General features: G+C 41.5%; 1 protein-coding gene across 4 annotated transcripts in view; it reads left to right on the top strand.

Annotated features, from left to right (window-relative positions):
• The first annotated feature begins 10,202 nt into the window (after positions 1-10,202).
• The window catches only part of Specc1l (sperm antigen with calponin homology and coiled-coil domains 1 like), a 144,585-nt gene continuing 136,558 nt past the window's right edge, over positions 10,203-18,229 (top strand). The window contains exons 1-2 of one of the 4 annotated variants that reach the window (XM_021732631.3): positions 10,203-10,360; positions 11,958-12,045. The gene's annotated coding sequence lies outside the window, so the exon portion shown is untranslated. Of the gene's footprint in view, positions 10,361-10,530; positions 10,863-11,957; positions 12,046-18,229 lie in introns of those variants that run through there. The other 3 variants (XM_013362492.4, XM_005334446.5, XM_021732632.3) reach the window with 3 other exon arrangements.

Raw genomic sequence — 18,229 nt, 5'->3', positions numbered from 1 at the left:
CCTAAGCAACTTAGCAAGACCCTGTCTCTAAGTAAAAATAGAAAAAGGGCTGGAGATGTGGCTCAGTGGTTAATAATACCTGGTACCAAAAAGCAAAACAAGAAAAAAAAAAAACCCAAACCATCCTATTTTATGTAATAGGGTATTGTGCAATTCTAGAATTTAAAATAAGAGCAATTAGGATCTTTAAATTTTGTCTTTGACACTCATTAAAAAATAACTCCCCATCCCCCACAGTCCCCTAGTATCCAACATCCTACTTTCTGATTCTATGATTTTGACAATAACCAAGGATTCCTCCTTTTCACTTTTGTGGTGCTGGGGATTGAACCCAGGCCTCATACATGCTAAGCAGGTGTCTACCGCTGAGCTACAGCCCCAGATGCAAATGAAGATTTATTAATGCATGATGATAGAGCAACTTCTGAGAAAGAAGGCTGCCTTTTGGATGGCCCAGCTCATGCTGTCAAGAGGCATGCATTGCAGCCTTTGGGCCTGATGGCCACGTGGCTACCACTTTTACAGATGCTCAAATATGTCACATGCCTGTCCCAGATGGACCAAATGTCATGGCTATCATATCCTCTGATGCCCCTTGTGAAAGCACCCCAGACAGAACAAGGACTTTGAAAGGGAATGTAACTCATTTTTCCTTTTTTGGTACTGGAGATTGAACCCAGAGGCACTTAACTATTAAGGCACATCACCAGCTGTTTTTACATTTTATTAGAGACAGGGTCTCACTAACTTGCTTAGGGCCTCACTAAATTGGTGAGGTTGGCTTTGAACTTCTTGTGATCTTTCTGCCTCAGCTTCCTAAGACATTGGAATTATAGGCATGCCCCATTGCATCTAGCTGGGAATGTGACTTTTTAACTGTACCCCCCATTATATTCAACTGGCACCCCAAAATGTGCCCTTGTTTAGAATAAATGTCTACCATTATAATTAAGGTAAAGATCCTTTTTTTTTTTTTTTTTGGTACCAGAGATTGAACTCAGGGGTACTCAACCACTGAACCACATTCCTAGCCCTATTTTGTATTTTATTTAGAGACAGGGTCTCACTGAGTTACTTAGTGCCTTGCTGTTGCTGAGGCTGGATCTGAACTTGCAATTCGCCTATCTCAGCCTTCCAAGTGGCTGGGATTATAGGCATGTGCCACCGCGCCTGGCTAAGATAAAGATCTTAAAATGAGATCATCCTAGATTAGGGAGAGCTTTAAATTTAATGACAAGTGACCTTATACGAGAAAAAAATAAAAAGAGGAGAAGACCCAGAGACATCCAAGAACACCATGTGAAGATAGAGGCAGAGATCAGAGCAAACTGTCTATAAACCAAGGCCTATTAAGAGTCACAGGCAGGGGCTGGGGATGTGGCTCAAGCGGTAGCTCGCTTGCCTGGCATGCATGCGGCCCGGGTTCGATCCTCAGCACCACATACCAACAAAGATGTTGTGTCCGCCGAGAACTAAGAAATAAATATTAAAAATTCTCTCTCCTCTCTCACTCTCTCTTTAAAAAAAAAAAAAAAAAAGAGTCACAGGCAGGGGTTGGGATTGTGGCTCAGCGGTAGAGTGCTCGCTTAGCACCGGCAGGACCTGGGTTCGATCCTCAGCACCATATAAAAATAAAGAGACATTGTGTTGTGTCCATTTATACCTAAAAAATAAACATTAAAAAAAAAAAGAGTCACAGGCAGCCACCAGAAATGAAGAGAGAGGAATATCTAGCAGCACGTGGTGGTTCATATAATTCCAGCTTCTGGAGAAGCTGAGGCATGAGGATTGCAAGTTTGAGGTCAGACTCAGAAACTTAGTGAGACCTTGACTCAAAATAAAAAGGGCCGGGGAAGTAATTCAGTGATACAGCACTTACCTAGTATATTGAGGCCCTGGGTTCAATCCCAGTATCTAAATAAATAAGTAGGCAAATATTAAAAAGAATTGAAAGAACTGAAGTTGAAAGTATAGCTCAGTGGTAGAGTGTTTGCCTAGCATGCTTGAGACTAGGCTCAATCCCCACTACTGCAAAAGGGGTGAAAAAGTGGAGGGAGAGTGGGCACAGACAGATATCCTCTCAGAACCTCCAGAAGGAAACCGCCCTGCTGACACCTTGATTTGGACTTCTGGCCTCCAGAACTGTTGAGAGAAGAAATTTCTGTTTGTTATAAGCTTCCCAGTTTATGGCAATTTTCTAAGGCAGCCACTGGAAACTAGTACTGTCATGCCAGCTAGTAAGTCAAGAAATCAGGGCAGATCCCAGCTCTGTAGCTCCCACTTTTAAATGTATTCCTGTTCCAGACAAACACCCATCAGTTCCCCAGTGCATTCTAGGACAGAGGCTTAATGGCTTAATGGGCTAGGGTAGGGGCCAGGGACACATACACATAGGTCACTCAGCACTTGGTAGGGGTTCACCACAGTGCTGGACACAGAAGAGGGCTCACTCCATCTGGGGACTTTGGCCACTGTCTTCCAGTCCCTCCTGCATCACCACCCTTGCTCATGAGAGGCCCTGAGAAAGCAGAGAATGCCTTCTCCTATGTCTCCTCGTTTATCATCTGCAGAAATTCTATGTCTACACCTTTTTTAGTCCTGGTCCCCTCACTGACAGGTGCATCCCTTCTTTGCTTCACAAACACACTCTGCTTAATCAGAGGCAGGAGAGGGGACTAGTTTGGGAAGAGGTATCGACAGAAGATGTAGTCAAGGCTGCAGTTGCTGTTGGCTTGGCCCCATAGGGACTTGGGATACCAGTCAGACCAACCAAAACAGACTTCTGTTCAGTCATGCAAGCCATGAGAAAGCATTAGAGGGGGCTGGGGGCATATTTCAGTGCTAGAGCACTTGACTAGCATGCACAAAACCCTGGGCTCAATGCTGAGCACTATAAGGAAAAATTTAGAAAGGAGAAAGTATAAGAAAACAGAGACACAGCTCTCTCTTGACCCCTCACTTGTCTTTGCAGGCTCACCCCTGCTGCCCTTTCCTTTATGCCCAGGACAGCCTCGTTTGGGCTGGTAGTTCAAGACCCTGTGGGGTCAAACCAACAGCAACTCTAGCCTTGATCACCTCTGATGTCAGTGTCTCTCCCCATCCTTGTCCCCTCTCCTTCCTCTGGCTGCTATAACTGACATGGCCTGGTGAAGGATTTAAAATTAGCTTGTCTTTCTTTATTTCAGATCATCTCTGAACTGCCTTTAGGTTTTCCTATGAATACAGTGTCATTTTATTTATGTACTTTGGGTTCTGTGTTAGTCAACTTTTTGTTGATGTGACAAAATATCTGAAAAAAATCAACTTAAGAGTAGGAAAGATTTATTTTGGCTGAGTGTTTCAGATGTTTCAGTCCAGAGTCACTTGGTTTCATTTACCTTGGCCCTGAGGTGAGGCAGAACATTGTGGCTGGGAGTGTGTAGTAAAGTGCAGCTACTTACTTCATGGTGGCCAGGAAGGAGAGAGAGACAGAGACTGGGAACAAAATATAGTCCCAGAAGGTGTGCCCCCAAGGACCCCCTCCCTTCAAGAAGGCCCCACCTCCTACAGTCCCCACCAATTCCCAATAGTTATAAATGCTTCAATGGGTTAATCCATTGATGAGGTTATTAGCATCCTCATGATCCAATTCCAAAAGCCCTACCTCTGAACATTGGGAATCAAGCCTTCAACATTTAAATGACCTCAGAGGCATATAGAATGCCTCTGGGTGCATTCTAAATCTCAATCTATAACAGGTTCAAATCAGGATGATGTACTTATCATCCTTCCTATTTGCCTATTAGTTCAAATTTGATCTTAATGAAATATATCATCAAAAGATTATTGTTGCTATTGGCTCACAGTTTTAGAGGTTTCAGTATATGATTGGTTGACCCTGTTATTTTGGGCCTGTGGTGAGACAGCACATCATGGCAGGAGTGCACAGTACAGCAAAACTACTTTCACCATAAACCAGGGAGCAAAGAGAAAGGAAGAGGAAAGAATAAACATCCACCATCTCCTTGGAGGGCACACCCAAAATGACCTGTTGACCTCCTACTAGGTCCACCTAATATAGATTCTGCCTCCGTCAAATAGTACCAACCTGGGAACCAATCCTTTAAACACTGGCCTTTGGGGGACATTCAAGATTCAAACTCTTTAACACTTAGCTACAAATTGAGGTTTCCACAACCCCTTCTTAGATTGGGTAACTGGCTAGATTGTATCATAGAATTCATGAAAACACTTGCCATGGATGATGATGATGATGATGATGATGATGATGATGATGAAGAATCCTTTATTATAAAGGAACTCAGGAACAGACAGATAGAAGAGATACACAGGGTAGGGCCTCAGAGGGTAGTTCAGAGCTTCCATGCTCTCTTGGGGTGAGCTAACTCACAAGTATTTAGCAAGCCAGAGCATCTCACAACCCACCTTTCTAAAATTTTTATGGAGGCTTTATTCTGAAGCATGATTGGTTTAGTTATTAGCCTCTGATAATCAGTTCAACCTTTAGCCCTCTGCTCTTCCTGGAGGTCTAAGAGTGGTGCTGGAAGTTCCAACACTCTAAGCATAGTTGAGTCCTGTGGCATCCAGCCCATCTTGAGCTATCAAGGAGTTCCTGGTCATCTCATTAGCATAATGATATCACTTTTGAAGGATATCACTTTTGAAGATTTAAAGGGTAAATTCAGAACTGTGGACCAGGAATAGGGATGAAGACCAAAATATGAAATTCTTATTATATGTCATAAAATCATACTAGTACTGGGTGGAATAGAATTAGAAGGCTGGAAAAAGTTTATTCCTTTCTATAGATGAGGGTCTGAACCTTAAGAAAGGATAAAAGGAATTTCCTAAGCCCTAACCTCATGCCATGTCCAGTCTTCAGGTAGACAGACAGTAAATCCATCATTACAGGACATTAGCTATGTATTTGCTGTGTGCAAAGTGTTTTAAAGAGAAGCACGGATGGCTGGGTTTGTGGCTCAGTGGTAGAGTACTTGCTAAGCATCAGTTTGATTCTCAGCACCACATAAAATAAATGAATAAAATAAAGGTACATCAAACATCAAAAAAATATTTAAACAAAGAGAAGCATGGTGTGCAGGGGACACATCAATAGAGTGAGGACCTATTAGTTAGTTCCCCAACATTCCTGACATGTCTAGGATCATAACCATTGTTCATAGGAAGAACTGGAGGCACAGAGAAGTCAAGGAACATACTCACTGTCTCAGTGGGAATTTGAATTAAGTTTTGGGGAATCATGAAACTGGCACATGGGAAGCACTGGCTATTTCCTTATCTCTGGCTTTCGTTTGCTTAACTGTGAAATGATAGAGTCTGAAGATCTCTGATCTCTTTTGGCCATGAGGTGGATAGATGCGCTAACCTGAATAATTTTCTTTTCTTCTTTTTTTTTGGGGGGGGAGGGTCAGGGTGAAAACCAGGGATTGAACTCAGGGGCACTGAGCCACATCCCCACCCTATTTTGTATTTTATTTAGAGACAGGATCTCACTGAGTTGCTAGTGGCTCACTTTTGCTGAGGCTGGCTTTGAACTGGAGATCCTCCTGCCTCAGCCTTCTGAGCTTCTAGGATTCAGGCATGTGCCACCAGGCACAGTTGGATTTTCTTTTCTGTTCTTCCTCTGTGTAGGTTTGCAGCCTGCTGGACATCTCAAGGAGCCTCCCACGTTTCAAGTCACAATTATCAGGTATGTGGGGTATCCAGGTATCGCTGTAGAAGGTAAACAGCTTGTCTATGTTTGCAGAAACATCCTCTCTTGGCTGACAGATGCACATTTCCTAAGACCTAGAGCTAATCTGGCTCTAAGAGAAGTGAGTCAAGAATACCAAGCCCCATGTTCTGGCAGTCAGAGCTGATCACTTTCTAATAGTTGAGAGCAGTTGTTTTCAGATTAAAACTTGGCCTGCAGCCCCGCTGGTTCTGGCTCCTTTAGCTGTGATACAGATGGAGGCAGCTGGGCCCAAGAAGGGCAGTCAGTGATCAGGATGGACTTCAGGCTGTGGTGCTCAGAATCAGTTTAACAGGTCATTGAGAAACGAGAGGCACTGAACTCATGGGGGCCCCAGGTTGCAAAGCTTGGCCCATCTCAGGGATGAGATGGCAGGGCAGGAGTGTCAGGGCCAAACAGGAGAGAAGTTCTGGGAAATTTTTTTTTGGGGGGGGGATATTGGGGATCGAACTCAGGGGTGTTTAGCCACTTATCCACATCTCCAGCCCCCTTTTTTTTTGTATTTTATTTAGAGATAGGAACTCACTGAGTTGCTTAGGGCCTTGTTAAATTTCTGAGGCTGGCTTTTAACTCATGATCCTCCTGCCTCAGACTCCTGAGCCTGTGGAATTACAGGCGTGTACCATGCTGGGCAATCTTAATCCATAAATAAAGGTCATGGCAGCATCCATGACATGGAACTTGGAGGCTAGGCCCTATGAAAGGCTCACACATGAATAGATAGATGGTCCTTTGCTCATGGAGTTGGCCACTTGCTTCTCTAGGACCAGGCCCATCATCAGGTTCTCTCATGGCTTTTGCCCAGCATCTGCCTCAAATGTCTGATCTTTTTGTTCCTCTAGTCCTAGCAAGCTCAGGAGGATGATCAAAGAAGGGGGGCAAGGTTTAAGTGAGAACAATGGGACAACCCAGATGTCAGTACTGAGGCCCCGTCACAGAGTGGCATGGAGTTTGGATGATTCTATACCTCACCCTCAGATCATTCACCTCTGACCCCATCACCATCTCAGCTTCTCAGACTCTCTGATACCCAGATCATGAGCAGGTTCCTAACTGCTAGGGTTACCTTCCCTATCTGGTGTATGCCATGAGGTCAGTCTTCCTAGAAAATATCTCATAGCATATCCCAAAGAAAAAGAAAGAAAATCTACCATCCAACATTAAAATTAAGCATCTATCTGGATGTAGTAGACAGGGCAGGAGCAGCAGTCCCTGTAGTCCTACCTAGCACTTGGGGTGGGGAGGCAGGAGGCTCACTTGAGTCCAGGATTTCAAGACCAGCCTGGGCAACATTGTGAGATCTTGTTGTAAGGAAAAAAAAATTCTATGAACATTCTTATATATTGCTTTTAATGAGCAAAACCCACTCTAATAGATTTTCTACTAGAATGGAGGGGTGGAGGAAGGTTGCTGAGCAGACATTTGTGAGCAGCAATCTCATGCTGGAATTCGGTGACCAGACTTTGTAGTTAGGGCTGAGAGGGTGCAGAGATGGCTTCAACCAAGTTCCCAGACTCTTAGTGCATTCTTTGGCTGTGGTAGCAGAATATCTTGGTATTATGCTGGGTGAAACTGCTACTAACATGTCCTGGAGGAGTCAGTGGGATTCTTGGAGGAGAAGGCATGTGAGGAAGGTTTGTTTCCATGAGGAGAAGGCAAATCAGGGACATTGGATACCATGAGAAAGAGCAAGGAAGCGAAGGCAAATGCATCCTCACAGAATAAAGGGAAGGTGAGGTTCTAGAAGAGCAAGAAACAGCTACACATGCAGAGGTGGGTGTGGGGACCAGAGCCTCCCCCACCAGGCTGGGAACTTGAATTCTATAGTATGGTGAGCATCAATCACTGCAGCTTTAGGACCAGATAGTCATATTTTATTTCTAGCTGAGTAGTCTTGAACAAGTGAAATAACCTCTTTAAATCTCAATTCTGCTCTCATGCAAAATTCTTACAGGGCTGATATAAGAACAAAATGATGCAACATATGTTGAATGGTTTTTGAGCTATACATGCCTAAACAGGTGCAGCATCAATGACCAATTATACTTATCAGCATCTTCAGTGTGGTGGCCAAGACCTCTCCATGTATTATTCTACTGAATCCTCACACCAACTCATAAAACACCCATTTTGTAGATGAGAAAACTGGGATGCAAAGGCAGACACCTAGTAAATAATGGGGCCAGAACTGATATCTGCTGCTGGCTGTCTCTCCAGACCACAACCTTAGCCTTTTGCTAATGTGAACACAGAAATAGTCTGTCTAGACTTACAACTATTAAAGAATTGAATGCTTAGATTAAAATCTGAATTCTGTACCCTGAAAAATCTCACAAGAAATATCAGATATTTGTCTTTAAAAGAAAGGTACAGGGTTTGGGTTGTAGCTCAGTGGGGGAGTGCTTGCCTTGCATGCATGAGGCACTGAGTTCAGTCCTCAGCATCACATAAAAATAAATAAATAAAATAAAAGTATTGTGTCCATCTATAAATAAAAAAGAAAGAAAGAAAGAAAAGGTACAGGTGGGTGCAGAGTGACTCAGGAAGTTGAGGCAGGAAGGTTGCAAGTTTGAGGCCAGCCTCAGCAACTTAGTGAGACTCTGTCTCAAAATAAAAATCATTTAAAAGAGGTTTGTAATGTAGCTCAGTGGTAGACCACCCCTGAGTTTAATCCCAAATACCCCCCCATACACAAATTACAATTCAGTAAATATAGTATAGTACCATTTCTGTTAAAAAAAAGCAAAAAAACATATCCGTTTATTTGGATATTTGTTTATACTCATAAAGCATTACTAGAAAGATACTAAGACACTATAGTTAGCTGCATCTGGGGAACTACAAGAATGATAGGATTGAGATGTGCTTTCTGAACTTGAAATATGTAAATGTATTTCAAGTATCTTCAGATACATTTAAAAAATCAAAACAAAAACCACTTGATTTTTAAATAACTTATGCCAATGATTTTTTTTTTTTTTTAAATTTTATCTTTATTATTTATTTATTTATTATTGTATGTGGTGCTGAGGATTAAACCCAGGGCCTTGCACGTGCGAGGTGAGCACTCTACCGCTGAACCACAACCCCGGTCCCTATGCCAATGATTTTTAAAGCAAGAAAGCAGATACATTCCTGAAAACAAACAAACAAACAAAAAAGCAGCAAAAGAAGACACAGGAAGAAATAGTCTGTCTAGAGAGTAGAGCTGTTAAAGAAATTGAATGTTTAGATTAAAATCTGAATTCCATTCCCTCAAAAATCTCACAAAATGCAAAGCCAAAGAAGAATACCATGCCTGGACAATTAGCAAATATTAGGAAAAACATAAAACCCTGCTTTTGGATTAGGTGTGTGGCTCAATGGTAGACTTGCCTAGCACGAATAGGCCCTGGGTTTGATCCATAGCTCCATAAAAAACAAACAAAACTCTCCTGCTCTTATTCATAATCTTCCAAATGAATCAGAAAAAGGACTCAAACGAACTCACTGAGAATTTCTATAAGCTTAATATCAAAACACCCACTTCAAGAAAGCAAACGATAGGTCAATCTTTTATGTACATACAGGCAAAGAACACTAAATAAAATAGCAAATAGTCCAGCAATGTAGTAAAAATATATCTGACCAAGTTGTGTTCTACCTAGGAACTTGATAACGTAGATAAAAGAAAAACCTATTGTGGTTCTAACTATCAAAGGAAAAAACTTCTTGCAATAGGTCCACTTGGGACGTATTAGAACTGCCTTTCCTTGATAAAGTACATTTAGCCTATCTTTTATTTTCAGTTTTTAAAAATATTTTTTTTCAGTCATTTGGACACAATATCTTTATTTTATATTTATGTGGTGCTGAGGTCGAACCCAGTGCCGCTTGCACGCTAGGCAAGCGCTCTACCTCTGAGATACAACCCCAGCCCCACAATACCTTTATTTATTTATACTTTTGGTGCTGAGTATCGAACCCAGCGCCTCACATGTGCTAGGTAACTAAGCCATAACCCCAGGCCGCTTAGCCTATTTTTAGTATTGTTGTTGACTCGTTTTTTGTGTGTTCCCTGATGTACCAGTGGCGCCAAGTGGGTAGGCTTTGGGCAAAAGATTTGTGATTCGTACCTAGCACAGTCCTTGGCACACTGTAAATTTCTACTGCACGAAGGATGGACTTATTTTCTGAGAAAAGTCTCATGGATTTGCGAACTCTGCACGCATCACCCAGAAGCACCCAGAGGAACCTACTGGTCCACCTGCCCGGGAAATACCCAGTTTGAGAGTTGACGAGTGGGTAATAGAACAGCAGGTAATTTTATGATGGCCGACGGGCAGTGCGCCTGCGCTACCTAGGGACGAGATGGATGCGAGTGGGTGGGGCAACTGGCGCCTGCGCGGTGGTGGGGCGTGGACGGGATCAGTACGGCGTCTGCGCAGGCCGCGGTGGTGGCCGTGAGGGGCGGAGAAGGGGCGGGCCGAGGGCGGGCCGGGCGAGCGGCGCCGCGGGGTTGGCTGCTGCCCTGAGGCCGGACTCAACGGATCAGGGCCCGCGCCACCGGGCGAGCTTGCCGCCCGGCCCCAGCCCGGAGCCAGGGAGCGAGTAAGGCGGTGCCGCGCGGTAAGAGCCAGGACAGGTCCCCTCACAGCGTGCGCCGGCGGGTCAGTCCAAGAGCTCAAAGCCGCCCGCGCGGCCTGGCCCAGGCGGCCCCGCAGACCCCGGCGGGCCTCGCGCCTGCGCCGTCCCCCTCGTGGGGCCCCCCCAACCCGTCGCGCGCCTGCGCGGTCCCTTTCCCTGCTACTGGCCTGACCCGCATCCGGTGCCGTGGACCCTCGGGTCCTTAGGGTGTCCTGGCTGGTGTGGGGTCTCAGCTGGTTTTGGGTCCTCGGAGCGCGTCGCCTCTGAGACAAGAGGATGGGTGCTGCTCTCGCTTTTTGCTCTGTGCATGCTCCAGGATATACTGGAATCACTGTCTGGTCACCCTGGCACCTTGTCTTGGGCTGGGATAGCATTGTTTCAGGATCCTGAATACCCAGCGCGGGGAGCAAGGGCTGGGAACCTCGAACCCTAGGCTTGCTGCGGGCGTTGGTTCTGTTGGGGCGGTGTCCCCTTCGGCTGGGAGGTCAGCTCCATACTGGCTTAATGTCTTTTATTCTTGAGACTTGGTTAATTGCGTCGCATCAGACATGAATAATCCGGTGTATTGCTGAGTAAAATTTGCATTTCTAGCAAGATGGTTAATTGTCTTAGTTTTAAGTGGATAAATTTGAAACATCATAATTCACTCTTGGGCAGCTACCCTGGAGATGACTAGGAAACCAATCAGTTTCCAGGTAGGTTTAGCCTGTTCACAGGTCAAAGTAGAATTCCTGTGATCATTCAAATACAGGAAACCTTTATTTGTTTATATCCTTCATAATTTATCTTATAGTATAGGAGGAGCCAGGTAAAATTTCCATAAGTTCGCTGCCTAGTTTGAGTACAGGGGAAAAATGATTTTGTTGAAAAGAGTATCTCAAGCATTGGTAATGTTTCTTGTTTACAACAAATACAAGAACCTTTAAATGTTGCAGAATTCAGCAACATTTGCTGTCACTAAGGAGGATGAATCTTGAGATAAAATTAGAGTTACAGGCTTCACAGACTAGCAGTCATTTCTAAAGACTTGAGATGTGACTAATTTTGCCAGTGTAGGAGACACCAAAGAGACTATTCAGTCATTCCTTCAACAAATCAGGAATGGAAAAATTTTGAAAAAAATATTTCATCTGTACTGAACATGTACAAATTTTTTTCCTTGTCATTGTTGCCTAAACTATATACTGAAACAACTACTTATGTAGCATTTTTGTTGTATTAATTAGTATAAGTAATCTAAAGGTGATTTAAAGTATACTGGAGGATGTGGGTAGGTTGTAAGCATATATTTGGCCATTTTATGTAAGTGACTTGAGCATCCACAGATTTTGGTTTTCACAGGGATCCTCGAACCAATCCCCTGTGGATACTGAGGGATGATTGTCATTAAAAAAAAATAATTAAAAACAAGATATAAAAGTAATATATGTATGTTATAAAGTAGCCAAACCAATACAAAAAGGGATAAAATGAAAGAACAAGTAGACTATTGATTTGAATAAATTTTTTTTTTCTATAAAGAAATGGCTGAGCCAATAATTATTTCCATAGAAATGTGTCCTTTTCTCTTTTGATTTAGAGTGTACACAAAGCAGAGTTTCTTAAAGACTCAGGAGCTTGAGACAGCTGGAGAATGCTTGCATAGTGCTTGCCTGTGTATATCCCAGGTATGGAGGGATTTCCTTGACATTCATTTTCAATGAAAAAAAATAATTTTTATTGTGCCATAGAAAAGCTTTATCACTGTGTGCCTTAGTAACAGTTTGGATAGTTGGAGTGTCAAGTTACAGTATCATAGTGAATGATGAGTAATCCTAGTGGTTATAACTAAGGTGAAGTTTGTATCAGAATTTCCAATTCAGATTTGAACTTTTAGAATGTTTATTTTCAGTGTTTTGTCTTGACACATGATTTCTCTGGAGCAAAGGTTCTCTTTATAACTGACTGGACCCTGTACATTTGATCAGATGACTCATTTGAAAGTATTGGGTAGGTGTTCAAAATTACTGTCAGTGTTGGCTTTTCTTAATGCATAAGATTTGCCATGCAAAAAAAAAAAAAAAGATTTGCATGTAACCAACCATCTACATATTTAAATCATATGGCTAACTTGCTCATGGTGTTAGATATACAGACTGCTCAATTCAGTAAAGAAACAATGACAATGTCAGGAGATGGGAGAGATTCTCTTCTTGGTTTTATGACTTTGGGCAAGAAACTTTCCTTCCTGGACCTTCATCTCCCTATCTGTAAGATTAGGCAGAAAAAGAAAGGAGTCTGAAGCGCCAGTTTTAACATTTACCTGGTCCTTGTCTACAGAGTCATCTTCAGCCAGGGATAGAACTGGGTCTTCTAACCCATTCCACAAAGATGTGAGGTGAGGAGCTGGTTACAAGTGATGTAAAGTAGATGAGAATGAAACTAAGAGACTCTGGAGTCAGACTCCTTGAGTGGAAAATTGAGAGACCCTTAGTGTATGAAGGAAAAGAAGGACACTATTAGGAATTTTTCATAAAGCTGATTACTCAAAAGACTCATTTCAAAAAGAATAAGAAAAAAAAAAAAAGACCTGGTTTCTTGGTGTTAAAATTGAACATCCAGGCCTGGGATTGTGGCTCTGGTAGAGCACTTGCCTAGCATGTGTGAAGCACTGGGTTTGATTCTCGGCACCACATAAAAAATAAAAAAATAAAGGTCCATTGACAACTTAAAAAAAAAAAAAAATTGAGCACCCACCTGGGAAAATTGGTGTTTGCTTAAAGACCCAGCTACTCTGAAGGCTGAAGTGGGAAAATTGCTTTCATCTAAGAGTTGTTTTTTTTTTTTTTTTTTAAGAGAGACTGAGAGAGAGAGAAGGAGAGAGAGAGATAGAATTTTTAATATTTATTTTTAGTTTTCGGCGGACACAACATCTTTGTTTGTATGTGGTGCTGAGGATCGAACCCGGGCCGCACGCATGCCAGGTGAGCACGCTACCGCTTGAGCCACATCCCCAGCCCTCATCTAAGAGTTTGAGGCCAACCTGAGCAATGATCGAGATCCCATTCCAAAAATAAATAAATAAATAAAATTAAGCATCTTTTCTGGAAAGATATTATACTAAATAGTAGTTATGGTAATTGAAAACGGCAAATACAGAATGGGTCATTGTGATTTTTTTTTTTAGAAATAAAGAGCCTAAAGCAAACAAGAACCCCAAAGAAATAAAAGAGTACCTAGAATCTGTTGTTCTACTATTGTTGGACAGTTAGGAAAATATTTCTTGAGAGGTTATTACTGGTAAGATTAAAATATATATATTTTTTCTTTTTAAAATGTATATATGAGGCCTGGTGCAGTAGCGCATGCCTATAATCCCAGTGATTTGGGAAGCTGAGGTGGGAGGCTGGGGCAGTTGGGTTGCACGTTCGAGGCCTGTCTGGGCAATTTAGCAAAGACCCTCAGCAACTTAGCTAGACCCTGACTCAATGAAAAGGGTAAAAGAGTGGGGATGTAACTCAGTGATGGAGTGTGCCCTGTGGTAAAACTCCCCTGGGTTCAACCGTATTACAAAAAAAAAAAAAAAAAAGTGATCATTTGTCACAGTCCACAGATGATATTAAAATTGCCCAGCATTAAAGATGTTCCTATTTTGATCATTCTAGTCCTATCCTACTGAATAAATGTCACATCCTCCCTGCCCACCTCCTGGGTATGCCAACAAAAAAGCCTAGGTAGGGAAATTTTTTTTTTTTTAAAGAGAGAGTGAGAGAGGAGAGAATTTTTAATATTTATTTTTCAGTTCTCGGCGGACACAACATCTTTGTTGGTATGTGGTGCTGAGGATCGAACCCGGGTCGCTCGCATACCAGGCGAGTGCGCTACCGCTTGAGCCACATCCCCAGCCCGGTAGGGAAATTCTTGATGGTTGGAATTGTTAGCAGTGAATAGACTAGCTGCATGGTATGAAGTTCCATGGGGTTTCTCCATTCTTTTTTTTTTTTTTTTTTTTTTGGTATCAGGGATTCAATCCAGGGGCACTTTTAACTACTGAACCACATCCCCAGTCCTTTTTTGTTTTTTATTTTGAGACAGGGTTTCTCTAAGTTGTGAGGGCCTCATTAAATTGCAGAGACTGGTTTTGAACTTGCGGTTTTCCTGCTTCAGCCTCCTGAATTAGTGGAATTACAGATGGGTGCCACCACCCCTGGCACTGCGTTCAGAAATCAGTCTTTTGCTCTGAAACAATATGACCATAAAGAAATTAGGCTTGGGCCAGGCACTGTGGTGCATGCTTGTAATCCCAGCAATTTGGGAAGCTAAGGCAGGAGGAAGAAATAAGGAAAAAAGAAATTAGGCTTGGGTTGGGGTGTTGCTCAGTGGTAGAGCACTAGTCTAGTATGCCTAAGGCTCAGGGTTTGATCTTCAGCACTGCCAATGAAAGATTAAAAAAAAAAAAATGCTTAAAGTATTTTGGGCAGGATGTCTCCCTCTGGAGATAGCCCATATTCTCCCTGATATGTGTATTCCTTATTTTTACCTTCAAAGGTCTCTCTCTTGAGATTGCCTCCATTCTCCATATCTACTTTCCTAAATTAACCTCTGACTGTGCCTTGGGTGAGGTTGGGGGGTAGGGGGAGTTGGGAGGTGGAGGAAAATTTTTGGTTGTGGAGGGAATACTGAGGGGAAGAGATCTATTCTAAAGTGAATGTAACAGATGATCTCTGTGTTTGTGAAATCTTTAAAATTCATAGTTGTCTGCTCCTAATCCCAAATAAGATTTAGAGTTAGAGAGACATATTCTTTAAAAAAAAAAAAAAAAAAAAAAACCCTGCAATGGAATAGAATGTATTCGAAAGGTACATTGAATATGTCTTGAATTAAAATGAATAATATGATCTCAAATTCTTCATTACATTGATTTTTGCCTTCTGAGGACTGACTGCTTTTAACCATCTAAGTTCTCCATATTCAAAGGATAATTTGGTAACATTGTAAAGATAACTCCTAACCAAGAGAGAAGTGAATGAAGATCTTTTTACATTGTTTTTCCTGACCTCTTCCCATCTCTTCCTTATAGTTCTTTATTTTTTGGTTAAATCCAGTTTGGCTCATACCTGTCTTTCCAGACTATTGATTTGTTCAGTTATTCTTCCATTTGAAAACTTTCTCCTGCTCCTACTACATTCATAATAAGGCCTCAGCTTGGTGTGGAGAACACTTCATCACTGGAGTTTGCCCCCAGTTACTTTCTTCCTCTTCCCTCTGTTTATGTGCTTTATTCAGATGTGAACAACTCTTGGTCTCTTGATATCTCTCCAGTCTCTTTGCCTCCCTCTGCTGGAATGTGTTTTCACTCATTGAATCATCACTTCAAAACTCAATTAAATATGACCTTGCCTGGAATGTTTTCTGGCTACTCTAGCCTCCTGAAGACTCCTCTAGCACCCTGTACATCTAGGGTTTGGCACAATGTGTCTTGTCTGCTACCATCAATGGACGGTGACACCATCGTATATTGCAGAATAAGTGACTTGATGTAAAGTTGTTGTCTGATTGTTATAGAGGAAGTGGATGACCACTTAGTCCCTGCCCTTAAGGAAATTTTCACTCCAGTTACAGTTGCCCAGTTGCCTGCCTTGAGATACCTACTAGTTGTGCACATCAACCTTCAAAGTTCATTTTTTTTTTTTTAGATGTTGACTGGCCTTTTATTTTGTTCATTTATTTATATGCGATGCTGACAATCAAACCCAGTGCCTCACACATGCTAGGCAAGCACTCTACCACTGAGCCACAACCCCAGCTCCTGTGGTTTAGTGACTGATTCAATCTTGTTTCCTGAAGGAGGGAACTTTGTCTCTAATGTTTGTTTTATCATCCAAAAACCAAGTGGGCATCATCTTTGCTTCCAGCTCTGAAAGGAATATGCATGTGGTACAAATTGCTTCCTCTTGTATACCTAAGCTTGTAAACCTTTTTTTTTTATTTTAAGGTTTGAAGTATTTGGACAGTGAAGACAATTTCAAGGTTTTTTATTATACATATGACCTAGGGAAGATAGAATAAAGAAGAAAAATACTTTGCTTCTAAAAAAAGACCATTGTTATAATGAATGAAATACTATTTTGCAAGACAAGTTTTTTGGCATTTCAGCGAGGAACAACTTCACTTGTTTTTAAATTAAGAATCAAAGTCAAAATGCAACTTGCAAGTATATGTTCAAATAGTATTTCTGAAGGTCTAGTGTGTAATATTAATGTCCACTAAGATGCTGTCTAGCCACACTAGGATTTTTACTAGTGTCTTTCTTGACTTTGCTTCTGATGCTCCTTTTCTAAACTCAGTAATTTTCACATAAATACTTAGGTGGGTTGGGTTCCCAAACTTTATTTATAAAACTAATTTAATTCATAAGGTTTGGAAATTTTATGTTAACAATAATATAGGATCTAATGAATATCTATAGCAGCGTAGGAAAAAGCATACATTTCATGTGTACTTTTCATTAAGTGTGGTCGTCTTGCAACAAATCTTGAGGTATTTAGCATAACTCTTATTTTTCTTATTCTGAAAGTGAGAAAAAGAGGTTAAGAATATAGAACTAACAAGAGACCAAGTTTGGACTTGAGCCCAGGTTTCTGACTAAAAATTCTATGTCCTTTTTACCTTAACACACTGCCTTTCAAGCAGGCTGTACTTGTCCTCTGTTTGGAAGAACTACTGCTATTTACTTTGGAAAACAGAAGACAAGCTCTTTTTTGAATTCAAATGTTTGAAGAGCTTTCACAGGGAAACAGGAGTGGGTTTGTTTTTGTTGCTTTGGAAGGTTCTTTGGTAGATGGTACCTTAAAGTTGTGCAGTTGTTTATTCTCAGTATTGAAAACTGCCCAGGAATTGAAGGGCTGCTCTCCGGAGTTACCACCTAGTAGCAAAAGCTGTGGGGTCCCCTAAGGTAAATGACAGATTAATCTTGATCCTACCAAAGTCCAGTTACCTCCTTTGCTCCTTTTTCTTTGCATCCTCCCTCTACATCTTTCCTTGACTGACTTCTTCTCTAATTAGTTTCATGCCTTCTTTCCTTTAAGCCATGTAGAGGTGTTTTTTTTACTATGTTGAAATATCTTGTTGGGGCTGGGATTGTGACTCAGTGGTAGAGCGCTTTTCTAGCATGTGTGAGGCACTGGGTTCGATCCTTAGCAGCACATAAAAATAAAAACAAATAAAATAAAGGTATTGTGACTATCTATAACATATATGTATGGATTAATATAATATTATATATATAAATATATGTTATATTTATATATTAATCATTTTAATATATATTAAAAATATCTTGTTATTGAGAAGATACTTCTAAAAATTGGTTCATTTTTCTCACATTTGAAATATCCTATTTCTTCCATTTTGTAAAAACAATAAAATGATAGTAAATCAAGTTGGTTTATTAGAGTCTCTCCTTGCAGTCTTGTTCTGGAATTGCATACGGTACCTCTCCAGATCCTCTGAGGAACACAGTCTGTCTAGAACCCTGTCTGCCTTGATCCAGACAGTGTAAGTCAAGTGATTTATTTCAACTCAGGACTAATTCTCTTAGAGCAGCCTGCTATACTTTGAGGACACAGTAGATTTATGGTCAGCCTACACTTCCTCATGGCTTCAGAGAGATAGGTTTTGAATATAGTCCTTCTTTCACAAATCCAGCTTCTTCCTAGGAACTCTTGGACAAAAAGATTAAACCCTGACTTTCAGGGGTATCTTCTCACTTCAGAAATCCACTTCCTCTCTCAGTTGCCTTTTTAAATTGGAGAGATGAAAATACCATGTATCCTCAAACGCTAGTTTCCTATATATAACTTCAGTTACAGA

This window comes from Ictidomys tridecemlineatus, chromosome 2, assembly GCF_052094955.1.
Source record: "Ictidomys tridecemlineatus isolate mIctTri1 chromosome 2, mIctTri1.hap1, whole genome shotgun sequence".
Taxonomy (NCBI): Eukaryota; Metazoa; Chordata; class Mammalia; order Rodentia; family Sciuridae; genus Ictidomys; species Ictidomys tridecemlineatus.
The sequence above is the reverse complement of the archived record's forward strand: the minus strand, read 5'-3'. Positions and strand labels throughout refer to the sequence as shown.